Source organism: Sarcophilus harrisii, chromosome 4 (genome assembly GCF_902635505.1).
Source record: "Sarcophilus harrisii chromosome 4, mSarHar1.11, whole genome shotgun sequence".
NCBI lineage: Eukaryota > Metazoa > Chordata > Mammalia > Dasyuromorphia > Dasyuridae > Sarcophilus > Sarcophilus harrisii.
The window spans coordinates 141317091-141331395 of NC_045429.1; the positions used below are offsets into that span (position 1 = coordinate 141317091).

At 35.7% G+C, this 14305-nt stretch overlaps 1 pseudogene across 1 annotated transcript; it reads right to left on the reverse strand.

The window, feature by feature from the left end:
• Positions 1 to 5540: 5540 nt before the first annotated feature.
• LOC100935144 lies at positions 5541 to 6557 on the reverse strand (annotated as a pseudogene). The gene has a single exon (XR_002770287.2). The product of XR_002770287.2 is annotated as a UPF0428 protein CXorf56 pseudogene (transcript).
• Positions 6558 to 14305: the final 7748 nt, after the last annotated feature.

The following is a 14305-nucleotide window of genomic DNA, read 5'->3' on the forward strand; positions in this document are numbered from 1 at the left end:
CTGGAGAGATTTACATGAACTGACACTAAGTGAAGTGAATAGATCTAAGAGAACATTGTACACAACAATAGGATTATGTTATGATCAACTAGGATGGACTTGACTCTTTTCAACAATTAGGTGATTCAGGCCAGTTCCAATAGGCTTGTGATGGAGAGAGCATCTGCATAGAGAGGACCATGGGGACTAGATGTGCATCATAACATAGTATTTTCATCTTTGTTGTTGTTCTTATTTACTTGCTTGGTTTTTTTTCTCATTTTTTCCTTTTTGATCTGATTTTTCTTATGCAGCATGATACATGTGGAAATATGTTGAGAAGAATTGCACATGTTTAACCTATATTGGATTATTTGATGTCTAGGGAGAGGGGAAAGGGAGAAAGAAAAATTTGGAACACAAGGATTAGCAAGGGTGAACAATGAAAACTATCTTTGCATGTATTTTGAAAAATAAAAAGCTATTAATATATAAAAAAGATTACAGTGTAGCTGCTTACACTGCTTCCATCACTTCAAATTTAAAATGCTACTAACTAAGCTCCAATTATTTTTTTAATCAACCTTATCAATAAAAACAGTTTAAGCTAGTTTTAACCCCAATACATGTATATATTTATTTATAAATTATGAATGTATATATCCATGTGTATAAACACATATTGCAGTATTCTATTATTTACATTTGTGTTTTAAACACAAAAATTCAAAAAATGGGATAAAAAAATATACTGAGAAAAGTATACTTGAAGCAAAGATACTTACAGCAAGGTGTTAACTTAGTGTGATTGATGAGATAATGGTTTAGTATGGTAGTATAATGGTTTTACAGTTGGCACATGCTCAGTGTGCGGTAGTGATATAATTGTACTAAGGTATATAAGGGCTGAGAGGACTTGAGAGACTCGAATGCAAGTGTGCTCAAGCTCAATCTGAGATGATAGACTCCATCCTTGACCATCCTTGTAGTGGCTCTCCTGCCTTCATCACTTCTCCACCTAAGACCAAGGCCCATCCAGAGATCCTCCAGAAAGCTAGTCCAGACACTACAGAACAATATAGATAGATAGATAGATAGAATGTAATACAATGTATATTATATGTAATATGTATATATATATATATATATATATTTGGGGGGGCTGAGGCAATTGGGGTTTAAGTGACTTGCCCAGGGTGGCACAACTGGGAAGTGTTAAGTGTCTGAGACCAGATTTGAACTCAGGTCCTCCTGACTTCAGGGCTGGTTCTTGAACAGTATTTTTAAACTTTTAATTTGGAATGGTACAAAAAACTTTTAGCTTTTGAGAGCAATGTGATGAATATGCTTCATTATATGAGAAAAATCCTTTTGTAGATTCTGAGAGATAAAGTGAATTTGTAAATTATAATTATTCAGTTAATTTGAGTAACATATTTAGCCAAGCAGGTAAATTTCTTATTTTAGATACATCTTGCATTTTTGAAGCACATTATAACCATATTGGGTCATGAGATTCAGTAAGCATAGCTTTTCAGCAGATGTCATTAAGAGATCACTACATTAGTCCAGGTAAGACATGATAGATGGCCTGAACCAAAGTGGTGGTTGTATGGAAAAAATAGGAAGCAAGTAAGAAATTTGGTGGAGATAAAAATGACTTGGGATTTGGGAACTGCTTAGATCTGTGGATAAGGTAAAGTGAGGAGCCTAGAATGACATGGAGAGTGTAAAACCGGGTGACTGGAAGCATGATGGCATTCTTAACAAGAAAGAGGAAGTTTGAAAAAGGAGTTGGTTTGGTGAAAAAGAGGACAATCGTCATCAACCTGCTCAACCTATGTGATTCACTCTGTCCCATCCAAAATGAAAAGGGATAAGTGAGATTCTTGCTCACCATTTCTTTCTTGGACCATAGTGCTCACTTTCTAAGGGGAACCTACTTAAGCCACAAGATGCTCACTTTCTAAGGGGAACCTACTTAAGCCACAAGATAATCTGGAAGGAGAGGGTGCAAATTGGGTATATATATAAATGCTTCTGAGGGTGCCCAGATCAGAATAAGGTTATAACTTCCTTGAGGGGCCTACATCCAGAGCAGAAAGCTAAAGATCAGAGGTGTGGCAGGGGAGAGTACTAGTAATAATAGGTAAAGGTAAGGTATATTAAAGACAAGACTCATGATTGGTCATTTTGAAGGGCATTGCTCTCTTTTACAGGCAACCTCTAAGTATAAAGGGCTCTGTAAACACAAAGTTCAATATAAGTAATAAAAAAAATTTACAGTATTTTTGCACCATCCTCTAATTCACTATATACTCTTCTCAAGAAATTCTTTGAAATCAGAATAATGTCTTAAACATATAAAATAAAAAATAACATTACAAATAATGGGATACAAATCTGCACATATTTCCCTCACATCAACCAATTTTTTTTGTTATTTCCCTAGGTGCCTGAAAATAGAATGAAGTTGTATTAAATCAACCCAAAAAAGTATTCACAGCCCAGAAGAATACAAGCATATGTTGAAAAATCCCTGATAAAACTATTTCATTTTCCCCTTAAATGGTCAAAAACCAAATGGAAAATGGACTGAATGATGGTTTCATTTTATCTGGGTAACAATGGTAATTGGTAGCAGTAGATTATATTTTCCTCAAATCACAAGTAGCTTTGGAGTCCTCTAGTCTCTAGTTTCTTAAACTATGGGTCACAACCAAAAATTATGATTTATTATCAGTAAATGTTTTATTTATTATGCCTATTTTACATACCTAGGGTCATATAAAAATTGGGGGAGGGGGGGAGGCAAAAAAGAATCACAAGTGGAAAAAGTTTAAGAATTCCTGCTCTACAATTTGGAACTATGCTCAAAAAGCTATCAAACTGTGCATAGCCTTTGACCCAGCAGTGTTACTACTGGGCTTATATCCCAAAGAGATTTTAAAGAAAGGAAAGGGGCCTGTATATGCAAGAATGTTTGTAGCAGCCCTCTTTGTAGTGCACAGAAACTGGAAACTGAGTGGATGCCCATCAATTGGAGAATGGCTGAATAAATTGTGGTATATGAATATCATGGAATATTATTGTTCTGTAAGAAATGACCAACAGGATGATTTCAGAAAGGCCTGGAGAGACTTACAAGAACTGATGCTGAGTGAAATGAGCAGTACCAGAAGATCACTATTTACTTCAACAACAACACTATATGATGATCAATTCTGATGGACGTGGCCCACTTCAATAATGAGATGAACTCAATCAGTTCCAATAGAGCAATAATGAATTGAACCAACTACACCCAGCAAAAGAACTCTGGGAGATGACTATGAACCACTATATAGACTTTCCAATCCCTCTATTTTTGTCCGCCTGCATTTTTGATTTCCTTCACAGGCTAATTGTACACTATTTCAAAGTCTGACTCTTTTTATGCAGCAAAATAATTGTTTGGGCATGTATACATATATGTATTTAACTTATACTTTTAACATATTTAACATATATTGATCAACCTGCCATCTGAGGGAAGGGATGAGGGGAAGGAGGGAAAAAGTTGAAACAAAAGGATTTGCAACTGTCAGTACTGAAAAATTACCTATGCATATATTTGTAAATAAAAAGCTATAATAAAAAAATAGTCAATTGCATATTTAAAAAAAATTCCTGCTCTACTTCACTTATAGAAAGTATAGTATCTAAAACAATCTGTAATGTAGGAGTCCCACTCCAAAATGGGGACAAAGAACCTGGTCAAAGATCCCAGTTAAAAAGAGACAAGAAGACTGAATCAATAGTATGTTTCCATTACAGAACTTCAAGTGGTCTCACATGATTCAGTGTAGATTTCATGTAGCTCCTTTGAACATCTCTCTGGAAAAATACTCAAATTAGATCCAAACCAGAACAATTTCCCTAAACCTATTGAGTTCAAATCCACATCCCCAGACAGACTTATATACAAGCAGCTCAATACTTTCCCATCATTAAACAATTTGGACAAATACTAGGATATTCTAGTGTCCCTTAGGGGATGCTGGAATGTTAAATGTTTTTTTTTAAATAAACCCACTCCTGTCAATAAAAGTTACTTAAAAAAATAAAAATAAACTGCAAAGAAAAAAAAATAAATAAATAAACCCACTCTCCCAAGGATTTTCAATGTAGGGATTAAATATATTGCAAGTATATAAAAAAAAAAAATGTTTTTTGAAATAAACCCACTCCTGTCAATAAAAAGGTATTTAAAAAAATAAAAATAAACTGCAAAGAAAATAAATAAATAAATAAACCCACTCTCCCAAGGATTTTCAATGTAGGGATTAAATATATTGCAAGTATATAAAAAAAAAATGTTTTTTGAAATAAACCCACTCCTGTCAATAAAAAGTTATTTAAAAAAATAAAAATAAAAATAAACTGCAAAGAAAATAAATAAATAAATAAACCCACTCTCCCAAGGATTTTCAATGTAGGGATTAAATATATTGCAAGTATATCAAAAAAAATGTTTTTTGAAATAAACCCACTCCTGTCAATAAAAAGTTATTTAAAAAAATAAAAATAAACTGCAAAGAAAATAAATAAATAAATAAACCCACTCTCCCAAGGATTTTCAATGTAGGGATTAAATATATTGCAAGTATATAAAAAAAAAAAATGTTTTTTGAAATAAACCCACTCCTGTCAATAAAAAGTTATTTAAAAAAATAAAAATAAACTGCAAAGAAAATAAATAAATAAATAAACCCACTCTCCCAAGGATTTTCAATGTAGGGATTAAATATATTGCAAGTATATAAAAAAAAAATGTTTTTTGAAATAAACCCACTCCTGTCAATAAAAAGTTATTTAAAAAAATAAAAATAAAAATAAACTGCAAAGAAAATAAATAAATAAATAAACCCACTCTCCCAAGGATTTTCAATGTAGGGATTAAATATATTGCAAGTATATCAAAAAAAATGTTTTTTGAAATAAACCCACTCCTGTCAATAAAAAGTTATTTAAAAAAATAAAAATAAAAATAAACTGCAAAGAAAATAAATAAATAAATAAACCCACTCTCCCAAGGATTTTCAATGTAGGGATTAAATATATTTCAAGTATATAAAAAAAAAACTTTCTGATTTCCAGTAAAACTAAGAAAAACTGACTTAAGATCACATAGCTAATAAGAGAACTAAAAGCAAAAATAAAAATGCAAGTGCATTAACCACATTGCTTTGCCAAATGCATGTTGTAGTCGGTACTGACTAGATGACTAGAATAAGACTTTGTAAAATTATAATTAAAATAATCCAGAGCTCCTAAAAGTTATAATTATTGTTTTTTCTTCTGCCCCAATTGAGAGAGGCAGCAACAGCATGGTAGAAATAATATTAGACTGAGAAATAAAGAATTTGCATACAAATTTTATTCTGCCATTCACTTCCTGCGTAGGTAGCATTAATCATTCATTGTCTGGGACTCAATCTCAATTATTTGTAAAGTGAAAGTTAAGTAGATGACCTCTAAAAGCCTTTTTTTTTTTTTTTTTTTTTTTAGTTTTTCCAAAGACTTTTATTTTGAATTAAGTTCAAAAGAAGAAAAAAAAAATGATTATGTTCAAAGAAAAAAAAATTCAGATATTGTTCTCCGTTCCCATAATACCAGAAGAGAAATGTAAGCAAAACACCCGCTGAACAACAACAACAACAACAACAACAACAACAACAAAGTCTAGCAAAACAAGCAGAAGAAGATGTTACAAGTTCTTCTCTAGGATGGGATTAGTATCGTTAAGATTACCTACAGACAGACAGAACTCTAAATTTTAGAGCCCAGGATCCATTTTTTTTTTGAGGGTCAAGATGGGGACCGCATCCAGGATGTTTGTGACTGGCCCCAAGCGAGGCCTGCCATCATTTGAATTGGTTGTCAATCAAGGTCCCTCTCTTCTTGGCTTTCTTCGCCTCCAGCTCGGCCAGCTCCCGAAGCCGTCTCTTGCTCCTGCCTTTCCGCTCCAGCTGTTTCTCAATCACTTTGGCGTTCTGCGCGTAGGAATCCGCAATTTCCCGAGCCTCAGTCTCCTCCTCCTCCTCCTCAATGGTGGAGACAGTGACGGAACTGAATTTGCCCATGTCCTTGGTACGCTTGGTCATCATTACCTTTCTAGGAGGCTCTTGTTTCTGGCCGTATAGGCGGGTCTTCCCAGAGCCTCCTCGTCCCAACTTGACAACGGCTCCCTCCACGATGAAGGTCACGGGAGCATTTTTCTGCTGGTGCTGGTAGAAGAGCCGCAAGCCGCACTTTGCACACTTCTTCCGGAATTGCCGTTCTATTCCTTCGGACCTCCGGAGATGGACACTCTCCTCTTCTTCCGTGTTACACACCTTGTGAGCGTGTTTGGCTGCATCAATCACCCGGGCTCGGTCCCGGGGTCTCATGGGTAATTTCTCTAACCGGCAGTCTAGGACCAGCACCATCTGCCCGCACAGACAGTGGTAGACGTGGAGAGGTTTCTCGCCGTCGTCATACTCTTCTCGGTCTCGGGTATCGGAGCACACCACCGAGCGCGAGACCACCTTCGGCATCGCTCTGCTAATACCGCTACTCACTCCTTCTGAAAGGCTTTCTAGCCTTCAGGCTGTCACCATCATCTGATAATTAGCATCATCTAGCACTCATCTTTACTCCAGGTATTTGTCAAGTAGGTTTTGCCTAAAGCACTTTCTCTTCTAAAAGTGTGCTTCTCATATTCTCTTCTAATAATAAGTGATAAAACGTAGAATTTAACAGATATAATCCGTCACTTTCTTAGGTTTTACAAGGATTGCCTTTAATACTCATTGCATCAAAAATGTTGGTGGCAGCTGTTTTGGAAGTGATTGGAAATTGATTAATGTTCATCAATTGCAGAATGGCTGCATAAATTATGGTATATGGATATAATGGAATACTATTGAACTATAGTTCTATAGGCTGGTTTCAGGAAAAGTTGTAAAGACTTATATGAATTGATGATGAGTGCAGGAGAATTCTCTTACACAGTAACAGAAGGATGATCAGCTGTGATAGATGTAGCTCTTCTCAGAAATACAATGATCCCAGACAATTCTTGTCATGGTCTTCTCTAAATATAATGTTCTCTGGGAGTAGGTTTCTTGGAGGGCTTCTGAAGGCAGCCAGGAGTTAAAAGTCCAAATCTTTTATTGTTTCTTTCCAAGTCTTACCTCCTTCGCTTGGCACCCGCCTAGTTTTTCTTAGAGGCCTTCCGTAGTCTTGCCTCTCCTTTGGCTTGTGAATCTCCGAGTCTTACCTCCTTCGCTTGGCACCCGCCTAGTTTTTCTTAGAGGCCTTCTGTAGTCTTGCCTCTTCTTTGGCTTGTGAATCTCCTCGACTGAATCCTGGCTGAGGCTCTGAGAGCTTCTAGTGGGCTTGTCCTCTCTGACCCCGAAAGCTCCTCCTTCTATGCCCCACACTGAGTAGACATCAATCATTATATCACTAGGAAGCCATTATTTTTTGTAGGACTAAATCAATGCTAAACTAGATTTAAATCTAAATATCCTCAATTTCACTTACTTAGCACCTGGTAAGAATCCTAACAAATTCCAGTAGATTTTAGATGGAAAATGCCATCTGTATCCAGAAAAAGAACTGTGAAGATTGACTGTGGATTAAAGCATATTTTTGTAATGCCGGAGAAACTGAAGCAGGAGGGAGATTAGAGAGTTTTTAATATTTTATTAATTGAAGAGTATAATTGACTGGGCAGGATTCTTGTCTCAAAGTGTCCAGTCAGACAGAGATAAAGATATACTTGGACCTCTGTCAATAAAAAGTTATTATAATAAAGAGAAAAAAAAAAAAGAACAAAGGACAAACCACAATAGTCTCTTTGAACTAATCATTATTGGTGCACTGAAAAATATCCAAGTTCTGTTTATCATAAATTGGTATTTGTAAGATGATCCAGTTCCCTTTCCTTAGCTCAGTATAAAACCTCAAAGTTTCTAACATTTCCAGGCCATTCAGAGATTGGGCCATGGTTCAGATAAAGCAGTCTTCCTCCTTAAATCAGAAAAATATGGGGACTTATTAATATCATTGAGGCAAATGTGTATATATTTTCTCTTACCCTTACTTTATGACTATGGCTGTGTGTTTTGAATATTACTCAATAAACTGTAATTAGATGAAAAAAAAAAAAAGATATACTTGGACCAAGGGATCCATGTTGGTCCCAGGGCTGGAGGAGACTGTTATTTCAAAGAATCCAGCCTCCAGCCTCCAATGATAAATGGGAGAACCCCAACTTCTTAAATACCTGTTCTCTAAACAAAGGAAGGGGTAAGAAGCAAGGGAAAACTTCCGGTCAGGATGGGGGAGGCCATAAATCCTAAAAACCCAGAGACAGGATGTCTGAATACACAGAAATAAAGATGTCGGTGAAGTTATCTTGGAATATTTTAGAGGGATATTGTAAATTCTTGAGGACAGAAAAGAGTCAGGAGGTCTACTCTCTTGTTTATCTTGCTTGCATTAACAATTTACAACCTTAGAGCAAATAGTCCTCAGTCTTAATGGGCCAGAGGGGGAGTTTTACAGCTTAGGGGATTGAGACATTACAGTTAAGGAAACTGAGACAAGGGAAACTAGTGCATCAGAACAGTTAAAGAGAACTGTGACATAACAATTTTCACCTTTGTTTTGTTTTGGTTTTTTCTTTTTCATGGTTTTTCCTTTTTCTTCAGATTTTTTTTTCCAAGCATGACTCACATGGAAATATGTAAAAAATACTAAATGCATCATTTAACATTTCTCTAGTATATAGACACCCCCTTTGAGTTTTGTTTTCTACTTTCAATGAAAATGGAAAAAAGAAGCAAAGAATATGCATATTTGAAGAATAATAAAAAAAGAAGTTAGGGAGTAGGCATGATAAGTAAAGTAAAAACAAAAACTGCTGAAATCAGTATTTCCAAAGGCATTTTATCTGACACAAATAACTAATTAAAAACTCTAGGGAAAAACTGAAACTCAATTAACCTCATCTATTCAGTACTGTTTCTTCAATGGGAACTAGTTAACATCACTGCCACCATGTCTAATCGTCTACCTTCCCATCCTCTCTTTCTTTTGTCGTTAAAAGGAAACATGATTTTGTAGACAGAATGGTGGACCTGGGATCACAAAGATTTAGTATCAAATCCGGCCTCAAATATTTACTTTCTAGATAACCTTGTATAAGTTGTTTGCTTGGGTCTTGCTTTCCTTATCAGTAAAATGAGGAGGCTGGATTTCATGACTGGTAGGTTTCTTCTGTCCCTAAATCTGAGATCTTATGAGTCATTCCCCCTTCCTTTCTGCACAGAGAATTATTTTAATCCATCTTACAAAAATGTATGGTACCAAATCTGTCAACAGTATCCATTATAAGAAATGAAATCAAGAAACTCCTTGTGGATGTACCTTAATAGACAGAAATATTTAATTGCATGGGTAACCAAAATCAAACTTTTGGGCCAATCTCTCTGCCTTTAATTAACCTGGTCCTCAAGTCCCCTTTTTTTTTTTTTAAAGGTTTTAAGACCTTTACATTTACATTTAAAAAAGAAAATTTACATTTGATCCGAGATAAAAAGATGTAATAGGAAGCCTCTGGAGTTTACCAAATAAGGGGAATGAAATTGTCAAACGCACACTTTAAGAAAATCACTTTGACTGGTTGGTGGAGAAGGGATTAGAGTGGAGAGACACTTGTAGCAGAAAGGCCAGTTGCAAGGCTGCTGAAAACAACTAAATGAGAACTGATTTGAGTCTAGAATAGTAACTGTGAGTGGAGAGCAGAGAATGTGTGTGAAGGATACTGGGGAGGCAGAAACAACCCAGTGTGATTGCATCTGATTGGATGCATGGGATGAGCAAAAGTGAAGAGTTGAAAAAGATATCAATGAACTAGATGAAGTGAGATCTTTCAAGACAGTTGTGAAAATCAAGTAAGGCTTCATTTATTTCAAAGTTTGAGTAGGCCTGAAGGACTTTAAGCATTCACTCAAGGGCATACTTAAGCCCCCTCCCTGCTATCCCTGAGGGCATACTTAAGTCCCCTTCTTGTTATCCTCCCTATTTCAGGCAACTATGTACTTATTGGTCAAGTTCACTTTCTTGGGTAGTTCCCGAGTTTTGAATGTAAGATCCTCAGCCAATAAGGATGAGGGTCAGTGGTGGGAGGGGGTATTTGCATTAGGGATAAAAAAGTGTTGACCCTGCCCCCTACAGTGCCTCCTCCCTTCGATTGTCTGCTTGATGAGTGGGACGCCCGATTCTCTCAAGAATGTATAATAAACTTTGCTTTGCTTCTAGGTATCTCTCCAGCTTTTTTTTATAAAATGCTGTCTGAACCACACATCAAGATTATTATTCAAAATCTTTCCAGCTCAGCAAAATCTGCCAGCATTTATAATCTGTGGGTATAGCCAGAAAAACCAAGGATTGGAACTTCTGCTTAAGGTAGTGATGTGAGAGGTTGTAAAGGAGCCCCAGTCCTCCACTAAATATCTAAATGAACACATGACCAAGAAGACCAGAGAAATAGTCAGAAACTTTCCCAGATAGTCTAAATTCAAAGGAAGATTGCTGGAAGGCTGAGAGGCCTTGGAGAACAAAAGTGTCAGGGGAAGCAAAAGGTGGTATGAGCCACTTGCTGGAAGCCTGCAGGTGCCCAAAGCAGAGATTTGTCAGGAGCCCTTGACCCCACCTGGATTCACAGAGCCAAAGCCTCTCTGATCTCAAAGGGCCTGAGACACAGGTGAGGATGTGGAAGATGCAGCTTTTAAGGGGGTACGTACCACAGGAGGTAGACATTAAGCAGAGCCCTGAGAACTGTGTCCTGAAGTCAGTGATATCTTGGCCCTGGTCTGACAGAGTACGTCAGGGGAGAGAATGATCCCCTGTAGGTCATTGTGCAGGAAGGTACAGGACCAGGTATTACAAGCCTAAGAGCACTCCGCAGAAAACTGGGCCTATTTTAATCACTGAGTGTAATGTTCTCTTGTTCGGTTTTCTTGGGGTCTCTGGGAGCAGCCTTTGTTTCAGTTCAGTAATCACCAGAAGAGTAGTCAGAGGTTAAAGTCCAAAAACTTCATTATCTCTTTGCCTGATGCTGGGCAGCTTTCTGGAGAGCTTTCAGACTGGCTTTGGTCTTAGTTGGGGAAGTGCAGGAGGCCAGGCCAGTCACTAGGAAGATCGAAGATCGAATTGAATTTCTCCCCTTGGTTCTGAGAGGTTAAGCTCCCCGCCCACCCCAGTCCTTTGTCTTCTCTGCCTCTCCTCTGAGGGCTTTCTGAGTACCAGCTTAAATGCTCTACACTGAGTATTAACCAATCTTTATATCACTAGGAAACCTTTATTTGTTGTAAGATTAAAGCAATCATACTGAACCATGCTAAAGTAGATAACCATTATCTCTATCAATTCCACTGAATTAGCACTTTGTAAGAATCCTTTGTTTCAAGTTTCAAGTTTGTTTTCAAGTTCTGGCCCATAACAACTGAGTATATGCATTTAGGGGAAGTCTAATACAAGCAAAAATCACCATTTTAATTGAAAGCTATTTGGGACATAGCAGGAAGAAAATAACTCCCAGTTGGGTATCATTGCTAAATATTAATAAGATAATCATTTGATGATAAATTATTACTAATAATAGATACCATTTGTATAATACTTTTAGGTTTATAACGTACTTTGCAAATAATTTCATTTTATTCTCACAATCACCCTGGTGAAACCCATATTGCAACTGAGTAAAGTGAGACTAAGTGACTTTTCCATGGTCACTAAGGTTGTCTGAAGCCAATTTGAACTCAGATATTCCTGAATGCAGATCTGGTATTCTAAACACTGTGCCACCTACCTTGTGTAAGAAGTGAAAACACTGAAAAAAATAGAGGTATCTACTATTTCAACAGAAATATCTGTCTAAAAAATACAAGTATCTATATATGTAACATATCTAATAGCAAAAATAATTGACCAAGAAAACAGGACAAGAAAAAATAATTTAAGAGTCATCTGATCTTTGAAAAATCATAGTCAAACAAAGAACCTTAGATAAAATATTTCAAGAAATCATAAAAGAAATTAAAAAACCAGAAAAAAGAACTGGAAGACAAAGTACAAAATTGGAAGAAGCCACAAGTTGCCTCCTCAAAGAAATCTCAAATTGAAAACACCCTGTAATGTTGCAACTAGAATTAGGTTAAAAAAAAAAAAAAATACTCCAAGCACTCAAAAAGAAAGAATTCAATTCCCAAGAAACTAGAATCAAGATCACTCAAGACTATATTGCAAATAATGAGAGAAAATCTTGGTAAGTGATACTTCAAAAGGCAAAATATAAAAGTTTACAAGCAAGAATAACTTGTTGAGCAAACCTGAATATAATCTAATGGATAAAAAAAGTTGACATTTAAGAAAATAAAGAATTTTGAACTATTCCAAATGAAAGTACCAAACTAGCAGAATATTTGAAAGGCAAATACTGGAGGCCAGAGAACTCTAGAAAATTAAATTAACTTAAACTGTTGAAAGGAAATTAAATTAACTTAAACTGTTGAAAGGAGTTAAATGGTAATCCATTGCTTACACTGGAAAAGAAGAGACAACTGTTCTTTTCAAAATCCTACTTCAAAAGTTACAAAGGAAATTAAAAAGTCAAACTAGGTTCAAGTGGAATTTGTTCTATTTGGTTGGTTTAAGAGAGGAAATAAGAATTAGAACAAAAAGGAATAGACTAAGGAAGAAATGAGAAAGAAAGGGGAGGAACTTTCAACATTTCATAATTGGGATATGTGAGAAAAATGCAAATATTGAAGAATAGTGGTGGGAGCAGGTATCTTATAAACTTTACTCATCACAACTGAATAGGGGAGAGTAGTACACATGAAGTTTGGTGTAGAAATATTAAACTCAACAAAGAAACAGGCAGAAATAGAGAAAGTAGGGTTTAAAAAAGAGAGGAAAGAGTTGTGAAGATAACAGCCATAAGCAGAATAAACTTCAACTTTGGAAGGTGGATCAAAGGAGAGAATGAAAATATAAGAACTAATGGTTGGGGGGCTGAGAAACGTCAGAGAAAGGTCATTTCAACTATAAGTTATTAATGTTGAACACCTTTCTTTTCTTTTACTATCTTCTTTGGAGAGAAGACTAAAAGAGGAAAAAAGTAAAAATATATATACAATTTACTATTCTAATTGTGAACAAGATGAATTCACTCACAAAATGTATGATAAATCAGCAGAAACATTTCCTGCCTATCCCAACTTGGTACCAATCTGGTGACCCTGCTAGTTTTCTTATTTTAGCTTATATATATCATATGGCAACCAATAAAATTGTTCAGTATTTGGCATAATTTTTCTTGAATATCTAGATATTTAGCATTATAAAAGTAGAGCCCTAAAAGGAAGTGACACCTCAGATCAAGAGAAAGGTCTGAGGACCATTTCACTGGAGCAAAGTCAAATCCTTCTTCTAAACAGTGTTTTTGGCTCAGAGCTCTGGCTCAGTCTCTTTTGGTCATTTGGGATGATTTTTACCTCCACACAACTAGAAAAAGGAGATCCAGAATCTTAAGTAAGACAATGACTCTTTCAAAATTAGAATTGAGCAAAAGAAAGCCAAAGAAGATATGAGACCAAAAAATAATAAAACAAAATATAAAGCGCAAAAAACTGACACAAAGGAATTAGAAGGAGGAAGAAGGCTGATATTTCTGGAATCTGACTCACATAAGGAATGGATTAAAAAGGAAATATATATGTGTGTGTGTATATACATATATATATGTCTTCTAAATTTATAAAGTCTTCTAAATTTATAAAGAAATAAGAGGGGACAGGAATGGGATAAAGTGGAGATATAAAAGTGTGCAAATTAATGGGATAAAGAGAGAGGGAAAAGGTGGGGGGAGAGGATAAGGGAAGAAACTTTGAAGGCAGGCAATAACAAGGCAAGGTAGCAGGTAGAAGTAATACAGAAGAGTTAGCAGAGATAGGAAATAAAAGATACACACAAGGAGTAATAAATGATCAGGAGTAGAATTTATTTAGAAAAAAAAGAGTAGTAATCATTGGTCTCAAAGTTAAAACTAAAATAGATTTAATCAAAAGAGAAGTGGGAAATTACATCATATCTATATTAATCAGTATTGTTTTAGACTATTTAAATTAACCACATAGTATAAGATTGGAATATTGCTGGGTGTAGGAAATGATTAATTACTGCATCTAGAAAAATATGGAAAGACTTGGACATATGAAGGATGCTATCC